Consider the following 12,064-nt stretch of genomic DNA (forward strand, 5'->3'; position numbering starts at 1 on the left):
CCAATTAACCTCAGCATTTTTTTGGACTGTGGGAGGAACCAGAGAACCCATGCTGCATAGGGAGAACATGCAAACTCCACTTAGAAAGATCCCAGGCAGCCTAACCGGGATGCGAAACAGGGATCTTCTAGCTACGATGCAACAGTTTTAATCACCAACCCACTGTTCAGCCCCTAACCAGAACCAAGTACCAGAAAAACCAGGAATGAAACAGGGACAGAGGACAACTCCCTGCTGTACGTCCTCCCTCAGCTGAATAACCAATTGAAGCACAGCACACACACAAACACACACACACACACACACATATACACACATGCACCTCATTTGCGTACACATGAAGGGAAGGGGAAAGGAGAGAGAGCTGGCAACTCAGCAAAGGTGCAGGTGGAGGGCATGACATTTATTGGTAAAAAGGCTTTTGTCTTCATGGTTTGCTGCCTCTACATCGTCTTCACCAGTTTAACATTCTGTACCAAGTCCTTGAGATAAATAAACAAATTTTAACACAAATTGTTAAAATGAAGACATGCCTTTTTGTTCAACCCTTCTAACCCTTTCAACAGGACCCAGGAAGAAAGGACAAATGGTAGGGACAAGAGGCCAGCAAAGAAGGTGCAGACCCCTCATAACCCAGACAGCAGTAAAGGTGAGAGCCCTCCTGGGGTTCAACAGGTGGCGAGCAGAGAGATGGAGTTCAATGCAGGATCCAGGGCAGACAGAAAGCTGGAAATTTGAACAGTCAGACACCAAAGAGCTGATTCTGAATGAGACAACAGTCACATCAGACATAGGCAAGGTGCGGACCAGCCCAGGAACAGACTTAAGAACAGTAGAAACCTTAATGGCTAGACGTGTATTGAGTACCTCATTCTCAGTGATAAGCCAAGGCTCACAGGCCACAGTTCTCTCAACAAGGAAAGGTTAATTATCCTACACTCAATGGATTCAGAGGCTAAGATAGTGCATGCTGGATGCATTTTTGGCCAGTTCATGCTCTAATGTTTTAATTCAAAAGAAGACATAATTGCAGAAGTCAGGTTCAAAGAGTAAAAGACAAGCTTTACAAACGCTATGCTTTACCAAAGGCTACATATAGCTGCCTGGGGACCTTGATAGTCTCTACTTTCATCAAGGTTTTGAAAGACCTTTGTGAGACTGATGAGGAGGAGGTCTGACTATGTTTGATTCCACTTTGAGTAAAATGTCTAGGAAAGTGTACTTTTATGCTAGATGATGGTCAATTTTAGTTCATTTTATAGTGTTTTATGCTGAAAGCCTAACCTGTAACTTGTGAGCTTAATGGTGTTTAAATTGGCATTGTATTTGTAAGGGTTGGCATGGTGTATAGCATTGTCATCTGACAGTTTGACAATCCTGGGCTTGATTCCTGTCCTGGGGTCTTTCTGTGTGGCATCTGCTTGTTCTCACCAGGCGCTCTGGCTTTCTCCCACAGTCCAAAGACATGCTGAGGTTAACTGAATTGTCCGTAGGTGTGAATGTGAGTGTGACTGTCTCTAAGTGTAGCCCTGTGATAGACTGATGACCTGTCCAGGGTGTCCCCTGCCTTCACCCTAAATCACTTGGGATAAATGATATATATTAAATTTTTTTAATTCGATATATTTGCTAAATTTGAAAGAATAAATCTGCATTGTCTTCTATAGTTTAGTAAACCATGCTTCTATTCCGTCAGTGTATTTCCACAATTGTTTCCCAAGTTGTCGCTGTTGTTTTAAGATCTTAGTTTGGATTCACCCTCATTACATCAGTTCCCCTTGCCATTACTAATCCTTCCTGCTCATGAATGATTGTTTATACAAATGAACTAACTTTATTTTTACTGTTGTGCTGTGTTTTCCCTGTCTGCATTTGGGTCTCTGACTTTTGGTGATTGTAGATTTATGTTCCAACCTTACCTGTGGTCACCAGCTCTGACACGTGATCAAAATTTTTCAAATACAACATGCAAAATCAGTTTTCCATGCAGGATGGCAACAGGCGAAATTAGACATCTAGTGGAAGCTTTGTGTAGAAACACTGACAGTAGCCAGCCAAACAGATTCAGACACGTGATCACAGAACATTTCTGTGAAGGTCCTCAGGGTTTGTCCAACTGGGAGGAGACCCAAGGAAGACTCGATTACACTAAAGAAAAGATGGACAACATAATGATAGAACAAAGGTATCTAGGCTACCGTAGTTTGCTGGTAGTGTTACCCAGACCATGGTAGAAATGAGACCTACTGTCACATACAAGTCACACTGTTATTAAATTTAGAGGATTCAGTTGTTATAAGGTCTAGTCATCCACTTGGCAGCATGAAATAATTCATCTAACTCCATAAGTTTTTGTGTGGAGCCCAAAATGTGAGAAAAGACTATCCACACTGCTAGGTCACCAATAATGCATGCACAAGAAAATTAAACTTTTTGCTTGTTTTCTGCTCTTTGTCATGTTGTTGTAAAGCAGATGTACACATATATTTCTTGGTCTTTTCTTCATGTTGGTCCGACAAATGCAATAAAGGAGCTCTTCTTCTTGTGTACTGGATGTTGACATGCTTTTATGTTTTTTTGTTTATATATATATATACGTTATTATACGTGTGCACATGTGGAGAAGATCTGCGCACACACTCTCATGATTGTTGTTTTGAAGCTTGTGTTTGTCTACGGACATAACATTCAATGATTAAGCCTTGTGGCTCTACTAGCAAGTAGTAACAACATACTGTTTGCTATTTGAGAAAAGGAAAATGTTGCTGGTCCTACTTATACCCAACATCGCTCTGTCAAATGCTCGACCTTGCCAATGGTTAAGTCAGCTTGTCCATACACTAAGCTTGTCCCTGGTTTCATTTCATTCAGGTTCACAAAGAGAAGCAGTGAATTATCGATTACAGTCTCCACCAGAAGTTGCAAACAATCCTGACAGCAAGTTCCTTGGCATCCACCATCTGACTAGGTCTTATTAGATAAACTAACAAATATCTTCAACCAATCAAAACACAGTTACAATTGTATCTGTCACCTGTCAAAAAATGTAAAAGATTTAAGGAAAATATGAAGATTTTGGTATCACTCAAATATCATAATTTTACCTAGTTGTATCGTAGTCCCAGACATGGGTTCCAAAAACAAATGCATACTTAGTATTACAATAAATGCAAAATATTTTCATGAAGGTAAAGCAAAAGTTTCTATCAAAAAGTAATCAAAAATAGCAACTGAATGAATTACAGAAGGACAAAAACAAGAAAGTAAAATGACCAAGGAATGCATTCTCCAGACAACTTGTATCCACATGCAGTGTTTCAGAGTTTGTGCTCGATTTTTGCTCAGAAGTGTGACAGTGCCACTATTTTCAATCAACTCATCTACACCTACAAAACAATTCTCTTAATTACACCACTTATCCTTTTACTTTAAAATGAAGAATGTTCAAAAGTTTTGATGACTTTAATGTAAAAAGATAGTGGAATCACTGGGGAGTATGAAATTTAAAAAAAAATGAAAAAATCTGCTGCATACAGGCCACAATATGGTAGAAAATCAACAGTGACAGATGGGTAGATGATGGTCACTGATGGGAAGCTGGGCTGAAAATTACTGGGTGACAAGCTCGGAGCCGGTAGCAATGCTCACACATGCCAAAAGCCTCTTCTTTTACAACCATTCAATGGAGCCAATGCAAATATTTCAGACTACTGCATAGCAATGAATTTGATTCTGTATTTTGTCCAAGCTCATAGTTTGCTTGAGAGATCCAGTATTTAACAGTTGGAAATATGGGTAAATAAACAGCGATTTGGAATATCTGATGCATCTCAAGACCTGTGTAACATTTTGTCATTCTTTGTACAATTTACACAATCAATTTTCAATAATAATTTTAATTTCTTCATATTTTGGCCTCAGAATGAATTTTTAACAAAAATTGAAAATGATCTAATGTATCAATTTTCAAATTCTTGACTGTGGTTGTAATGTACTATTAGTTCCCAGTGGAGTCTACAGCAAAATAACTCCACAACATAATAGTACTGGTGCTATGCTTGACCGTAGGTTTGGTGTTCTTTGGGTTTAAGGTGTCACCGTCCTTCCTCCAAACGTATATCTGGTCATTGTGACAAAATAGCCACATTTTGTTGTATCTGACCTCAAAGCTTTCCTCCAGAAGGTCTTTTCTTTGTCAATATGATAAGCACCAAACTTCAGCTGAGCCTTAAGGTGCCATTTCTGGAGAAAGGGTTTCCGTCTTGCATGGCAACCTCTCAGTCCATAATGATGTAAAACACACTTGACCTGTGTTCCAACAGCTTCTAATTCATTGCAGACCTTCTTTTTGGTGAATCTTGGTTACCTCTTGGCCTTCCTGACCAATTGTCTCTTAGTAGCAGGTGATAGTTTGTGTTTTCTTCCTGATCACTTCAGTGGCACAACTGTACCATGCACTTAATACTTACAAACTGCTGTTTGCTAAGATGACTTTGGGATCTGTAGCTGCTTTGAAATGGCTCCAAGTGTCTTCCCTAACTTGCACAAGTCAATGAATTGCATCCTAAGTTCTTTGCTGAGCTCCTTATATATTATCATTGTGGTGTTTGTGGCTGAGTCTAATGACTATATTAAATGGCCCGAACTAAACTGTCTCAGAGAAGTCAGCTGTAGTCAAAATGCAATCACTCACAAGAATTTAAGGTCATGCCATTAGAAAAAAAAAAAAAAAAAAAAAAAGATTCACACAGCACCAATATTGATCATGCAAATTGATATATGTATATGCTTGACCTGATTTTATTAGATTATCATATTTCCACAAGAAATATTACAAATCTATGAAAGAACCAAAGTGCATTTTGTGATGAAGATACACATGTTTAGATGATTTCATCATAGAAAATAGATAGTTATAAGAGTCATTGGAAACTCAAGACTGTCATGATATACATGGTCTTTAAAGTGAATGTAAATTTTTGTTTACAACTATATCTCCTCAAGCACTTTGATCTAAATTGATTGTGAACTTGTGATTGGAACTGGAGCTTGTTACATCTTTATACACTGCAAAGTAAAGACATCAGGAGGACAGATAAAACTTCTCTTTTCTAATGTCTTCACTCATTTTCACACACCTGCTTCTTGATGGGGGGCAAATTCCAGACAATCTTTCATATACAGTTGCTGAAATATATTTCTACTATGCATCTTCTACTTTATTTGCATTATCCTGTTTTCTGAGATTTTTTAACAAAGACATGGAAAATGTCTCTTTTTTTTTCCTGACCTCATCTTTATTCAGTTCCTCAAGTTTGTTTGCTGCCTTGATACACTTAGGATATTACTGTAACTTGTAATGTCCCAATAGCATTAAGTCATACCTATCACTCTGCTGCTGCTATGATATGCTGTTCTCAAAAAGAAATAAAGCCTCCAGTCACAAATTATTTGCCATCAGTGCAATGCAGTCTGCCTGATCCTCAAATGACACAATTCCCCAATTTCCTAAGAGGCCTTTAATGTGAGGAAACTGTAGAGAGCATTGTGTTTTACTGACAGCTTTTAAACAACAATAACAGTGCAAAATGCCGAAGTATTGGAATTCATTAGTTATTGAATCTTTGTTAGAAAGAGAAACTCAAAGCAATAGATTGTTGTATACAATGCTGTTTGACTGGCTGCAATGTAAGACTACCTCTTTTTGTTCAACTTTTTTTCTTTTTAACAAAATGGACAGTGTCATTAATGTACTTATAATGACAGCTAATCCTGAACTTACATGGGCACCTTAACCATATTCAGGTCTTTACTCTGTAGCTACATTAAAGGTCTTTTGGGGTCCATTGGATAGCATATTTTTGGTTGGTGTTCATTTTATACCTTTTATGGTTTGTTTTCATACATTTCCCAATTACACAGAATATTATAGTGCCAAATAAGAGCTGATTGTCAAATTTTTTTGTATCTAAATGGCATTTTTTTGGGGAAAAAAAAATCAACTTTAAATCTACTTTAAACTTTTCAAATCATACTTAATTACTCAAGCGTTAAAAAATAAGTGTTTCTTGGGAGATCTAAGAAAATGTCAGACATACAGGGTGGCAATAACCCATGGGGTCCACTGGACCCCCATGAACTCAATACTTCTGCAGTAGCAACAAAACAGTGGAGTGTTCATAATACTATAAATAATTAAGATTGCCACCTGGTGAAAACAACCTATCTACACATAACTATCACAAATCACATTGCTGGTAGAATGTTCTTGACAAACATTGTTTCTTTAGTCAGAACAGTGTGTACGAGTTTTCCTGAAATGCAAAAATGGACAAATCAGTAGCATGATTTCTGCTCGGCTGCATCTCTGCTGGAATTTCAGGTTTGTTTTTTCTCAGGGTTCCAACCAGTGTCATGTTTTCAACCAGGAGTTCTCCCGTAAGAGGGATGCTGTTGAAAAAGTTATCTGCAACAACGTTGCGTCCAGACCTATACCATAGCTTTACCATGTCATTGACAACCGGCATACCTTGACTGACTTCTCCAGCTTCACCTGCATGTAAGCCAAGGTACACTTGTCCATTCAACAGATAGGACGTAGAGGCATCACAGTTCCACCACACTTTGATACCATACTTTGCAGGTTTAAAGGCCATGTACTGTTTGAGGGGACATTTTCCTCTGAATGGAACTAGCTGCTCATCTATTGTCATATCTGTTCCAGGGATGCATGGGTTCTTGAGCTGGGCTATAAACATGTCCCATATATCACGGATGGCTGCAAGCTTGAGAGCTGAGCTCTCTTGTTATCAAAGCGAATGAAGCGCATCATTTTTGAATCTTTTCAGTGGCATTGTAGCAATGAAAATTGCACTTCCTGTTTTTGGTGACCACATCTCTTCAAGAGACTCCAGTGAGGAATGATACATACCAGCCAGCACCAACAAACCCAGAAAAGCCTGTAATTCAATGTCATCAGAATTGTTCCATGTTTTCTGTGCGTTAGGATGAGCCTGGTTCCTGGTTCTGCCTCGTGATTTGAGTGACAAACAATGATATCTAGCATGTCTTTTGTCACATACAGTGCAAATGCATTTTTCATATTATCAATGCCTCTATTAGAGGTTATACCAAATGACAGTGTTCCAAAAAGAAACTTATGGCATAAAAAACTTTCTCCCATAATTTTTTATCTTAAATGTAAGCAGCTTTAATTACTACTTCAAACTTAGATTTTACTAAGTTTTGCAAAACTGTACGACAGTGTGTTTAGTCAAACCTGTATATTAGAGTGGGCACTCTCCTGACTCAGACACTCTTTCTCCCTTGTCCTTTCAAAGTCTCCCTTTACAAACAGGCAATTAAGTTGACGGCTGTCTCCGGAGCATAAATTCATTTATTACCATTATCCTTTTTCTCCCACATATCTTCATCAAGCTCACAGTATCGCCTGGGAACTGACAGACACTAGGCATCCTATAGTGTCTAAGAACTGCTTCGGAGTATACACACTCATGCATGCATAGACGCATGCATTCAAACAATAACCCGCATCACACACGCATCAGGGTGCTGCTTGTGAAAGGCAGCTGAAATGACAACTTATTTGGGAGTACTGGGAAGGGGCCAAAAGGGACACTGAAACTATCTGACCATGCCCACAAACCCCACAATTGGCTCAGTGACTTAACCCAGCAGCAAGCTGGATGTCCATTTTCCTTCAGTGACTATTTCTTGGCAAGGTTTGCTGAAATGTATTCAGAGTTGCAGGATGGTATAGATAGATAGATAGATAGATAGATAGATAGATAGATAGATAGATAGATAGATAGATAGATAGATAGATCTCCAATATCACATAATCTGAAAGTGTAAACAAATGAGCATTCTAAGTTTGGCAAGTGGCAGGTGTCCCACATGCAACCTTATTATTCGTTCACACCAAAACTGAACATTTTCAGACAGACCTGCTGACATTCAACAGGTCTGCCTGTGTGTGTCTTCGCGGCGGATCGCCCAGGTATATAAAACCATTCAGCTTCACCAGAGCTAAATCTGACACTGGAACATCTTGTTTCACTATTTTCATACTAATGAGCATTAATGGGCCTATAGGTCTACAGGCTTCTCTGTGCACAGCAACCGAGCTGCATCTGTCATTGCATGTTAGGCATTTACAGAAAATCAGTAAATGCCAGCCTTAGAAAAAACAATCTGTGTTACACGTCTCTCTATACTATGAATCTCTTCATGCACAGAGGTTATACCATACCAACACTGGGATATTATATGGCCTATGCATTGCGTTTGTTGCAAAGAGTAAGAGTGAAAACTGAACCAGAAGGCATAGCTTTTGATTTAACAGTCGATCTACGTTCCAACCCTCACTTATGGCCATGAACTCTGGGTAGTGACCAAAAGAATGAGGTTGCACAAACAAGCAGCTGAACTGTGTTTCCTCTGTAGGGTGGCTGGGCTCAGCGATAAGGTGAAGAGCTCACACATCCTGAGTGAGCTTGGCATAGAGTTGCTGCTGCTTTGTGTCAAAAGGAGTCAGCTGAGGTTATTCAAGCATATGACTAGAATGGTGCCTGGGTACCTTCTTTGAAAGTTTTCCAGGCACATCTAACTGGGAAGAGACCCAGAACCCAGAGGAGTAATGGCATATCTCATCTGGCCTGGGAAGGCCTTGGAATCCTTCAGGAGAAACTGGAAAGCATCTCCAGGGAGGACATCTCGAATGGCCTCCCTCACCAGTCGACCACAGATAAGCCGACCACAAAGGGACCTGTGACCCTTTAAATGACAGCATTTAGTGTCCATGTATTTTAATAGCTCACTTTTATTGGCTTTATATTTGGAAAAAGGCACACAAAAAGACGTAATTGCTTTTTCTATAAAATGTATATGGTGTTGCAGCCTCTATGCTGGCTGCATTTTATCCACCCAGTACCTTCGAAAGCACTCATTGTGTAACCTGTGATCAGGACAATACACAGGGCTCTGCAACCTGTAATCGAAATATTCACCCATGATTGTGCAAAGCAGCACAATTCTATTCAGTTTCACAATCACCGTGCTGCAGGAATAATCAACCAGAGCGTTTAATCAGCAGTCATTGTGCTGCTCTCTATTGTCCGAGCACTTTCTGCCAGGGAGGTAAATGACCCCCAAACTGGGGAGGAAATTTATTATTAAGTGTCACAGAAGAAAAACTCTGATGGGAGTGAAGTGACATCGTTATGAAGCTTTTGATCACAATGCCTGAATTGACTGTATAATGAAAATGCTAATGTGAACCTGGTCCAGCGATTTCTCCTTTAATTTTTCTCCTTTTACCATGTCCCCAGGACTTTTAGGCCATTTTAGTTTCCTGCCACATGCTGTAGCTAGTGATCAAAAAGTTCTTGACTCACAGGTGCAATCTGAACTTTTGTGTGAAAGTAAGTTATGGTGTGAATGAATTATGAAAATCATAGTCTAAAAGCAAAAAAGCCAGAAGTCCTTGAAATTCTATCAAGTTGAACATGAATAAGTCATTCCAGGTTCAACTTTTTTCCCACTTGTACCAGTTTTGTCCTATGCACCTCGACAAGCTTTTCCCAAGTGCATGATTTTTAATTAAAATGTCCCTCTCTTGTAAATCTTTGGCCTTGCAGATATGTGCTTCTGTGCTGAGAGAAGACATCAACTGGTACAGATAATATTTTTTTTGAAAACACATTACAAACAGAAGGCTCTAGTTTGTTGCCCTGATGGGTTTCTGCAATGTCTTTTTTTTAAAATCACAATTTAAAACTTATGATTACTTATTGAGTTATCTGTATTCATTTCCTTAAACCATCAGTAACTCCTTTATTCTGTCCATTTACAAGGATTTAAGAACCATTTTAGCTCTAATATGTGTCCCTATTCAACAGTATTCCTTTCCTCTCTCCATATGGTGGCCTTATGGATTGACAAAACGCAGGCGTGTCTGTTCCAACGGACCAGTAAGAGTCAGCAGGGCACTACAAACTCTGGTTTGTCTATGTCTAGGGAGGGGGAATGCTTAGTAGGCCTGTTTTGTGTTGTGTCTCAGCAATAATGTGCTCTGACTCACTAACACAATCCAGCTTCCACTCCTACAAGGTAATGCAGACACTGTCTCTGCTGCTCTGTTCTACTTTTTTTTCTTCTTCTTCTTCTTCTTTTATGTTATGGTTTCTTTGTAAAAAAATACACACAACATGCTCCATGCAAAGTGAGCCTCACTGCTGTTGGATTTGTTGTTTATAGCCTCATAGATACTTTAAGCTTTCTGGTATGTCTTTCCTGGTTACCGCAAAGTTTCGCAGTACACATGGGATCCTCTCCGGCTGCACAGCTGCACACTTAAATCAGCCGACGCCACATCGTGCACTTCATCCAAAGAGAGAAGTGCTGAAACTGCAAAGTGAATTGGGAGCTGCAGGGGGTAAAGCCCACGGCCTGTTGTGGACAGCTCTGCTCAACAGCGATACAGTGTGGGACAATGTTATGATCCGAAGAGGAAGAGAGTCTTAGTTCAGGAAGTGAATGGGCAGACTGAACACAAACTGTGGCAGAACGGCGTTTCCTCTTGTGGAGTCTTTGTTTGATTGTTTTTTTTTTGTTTGTTTTTTTTTTTCTGCTCTGTCAGTATCTGAGACCAACAAGGGAGAGAGAAGCAGCAGAGTAATGAAAGCAACTCAGTTCCTCTTAATTATCCAATAAAGTCTGCTTTTTACCTCAGCGCGCCCACTCATCCAGATCAAGAGCAATTACACACACACACACACACAGATACTCTCTCCCACACACACACACATGCACACCTTATCTTTGCATCTTTTTTGTCTGTGTTGCCACCTCTTCTTCTCTCACACACATAAAAATGCATGCAATCTGGAAGTACCGTCTCTGTCTTCTGCGCCTGTGAGGTGTAAATGGCGGGTAATGGTGTGTATCAGACCTATGTAACAGCTCATTAGGCATGTGGAGCAAGTTAATCTGATCTAACGTCTCTCTTCCCTACTTTTAAAAACCCCACCAGACATCTCTTGGCTCATACTGAGCAGAAGCGTTTAGCGGTAAGGGTAGTGGTGGGGGGTATTGGGGAGGTACATTCCAAACATCCAGCAGTGTTGTGTAACCACCTTGACACCTTCCAAAAGCCCAAACCACTTCCATATGTCCTTTCCAACCAGTGGAAGTACTCTACTCAGTGAGATGTTGGTGACTTACATCCTGTGCAGTGTCAGCATTGCTTCCTTTTCGGCGGGGCTGTGGATGGGGAGAAGAGGGTGTCACCATGACGACATGAAATGCAGCTCGTCGGGATAATTGGACAGTTTAAAAATGCTGCCTTTCGGGGGAAGATGAATCACACAAACTCATTTGATTTCAATTCCTACCAACCAACAGACACAGACACATGCAGAAACACGACTTTGAATCCACAGACTGACCACACACTGTATGCCTTCACGTGGCATGGATAAAGAGGGTGAAAATGAAACAACGAGGCAAGCCGGATTTGATTTCAATACAGCTGATGTATATTTTTAAAGGGGCCAAGCTCTAGACACATGGTCTGGTAAAATGTCTTGGAATGTGTTCTTAAAAAATATAAAGTGGTAATTATCTTCATCACAAGTGGGATCATTTATTGATGGAAAAAGGACAGTAACATCCAGTAACAGATAAATAACAGTGAACTGTTTGCAGATGTAACCTAAAAAAAAAACGTGTCTTTGACCAAGTCAATAAATATAAAATCAAACCTTTTCCTGAACAGCCTCAAAAGGAACACATGCAGTTTAGTTGGAAGGATAAATCTGGGAATGAAACAGGACATCCTGCAGACAAGCAACATGTTAGCTGATTGTCCAAATTACTCTTTTGTAGGTAAAAAATAAATGAATAAAAAAAACTAGAGGGCCCTTACTAGAAGGATATAATGCCCCTGCCAGCCTTGATATGACATTTTGGAAAAGTGACCTTTGACCTCTAGTGAATCTATTTTTGCACCCAAAATTGAATCATTTTGAGGAGAGCCCATTCC

Source organism: Stegastes partitus, unplaced genomic scaffold (genome assembly GCF_000690725.1).
Source record: "Stegastes partitus isolate 25-593 unplaced genomic scaffold, Stegastes_partitus-1.0.2 Scaffold172, whole genome shotgun sequence".
Classification (NCBI taxonomy): Eukaryota; Metazoa; Chordata; class Actinopteri; family Pomacentridae; genus Stegastes; species Stegastes partitus.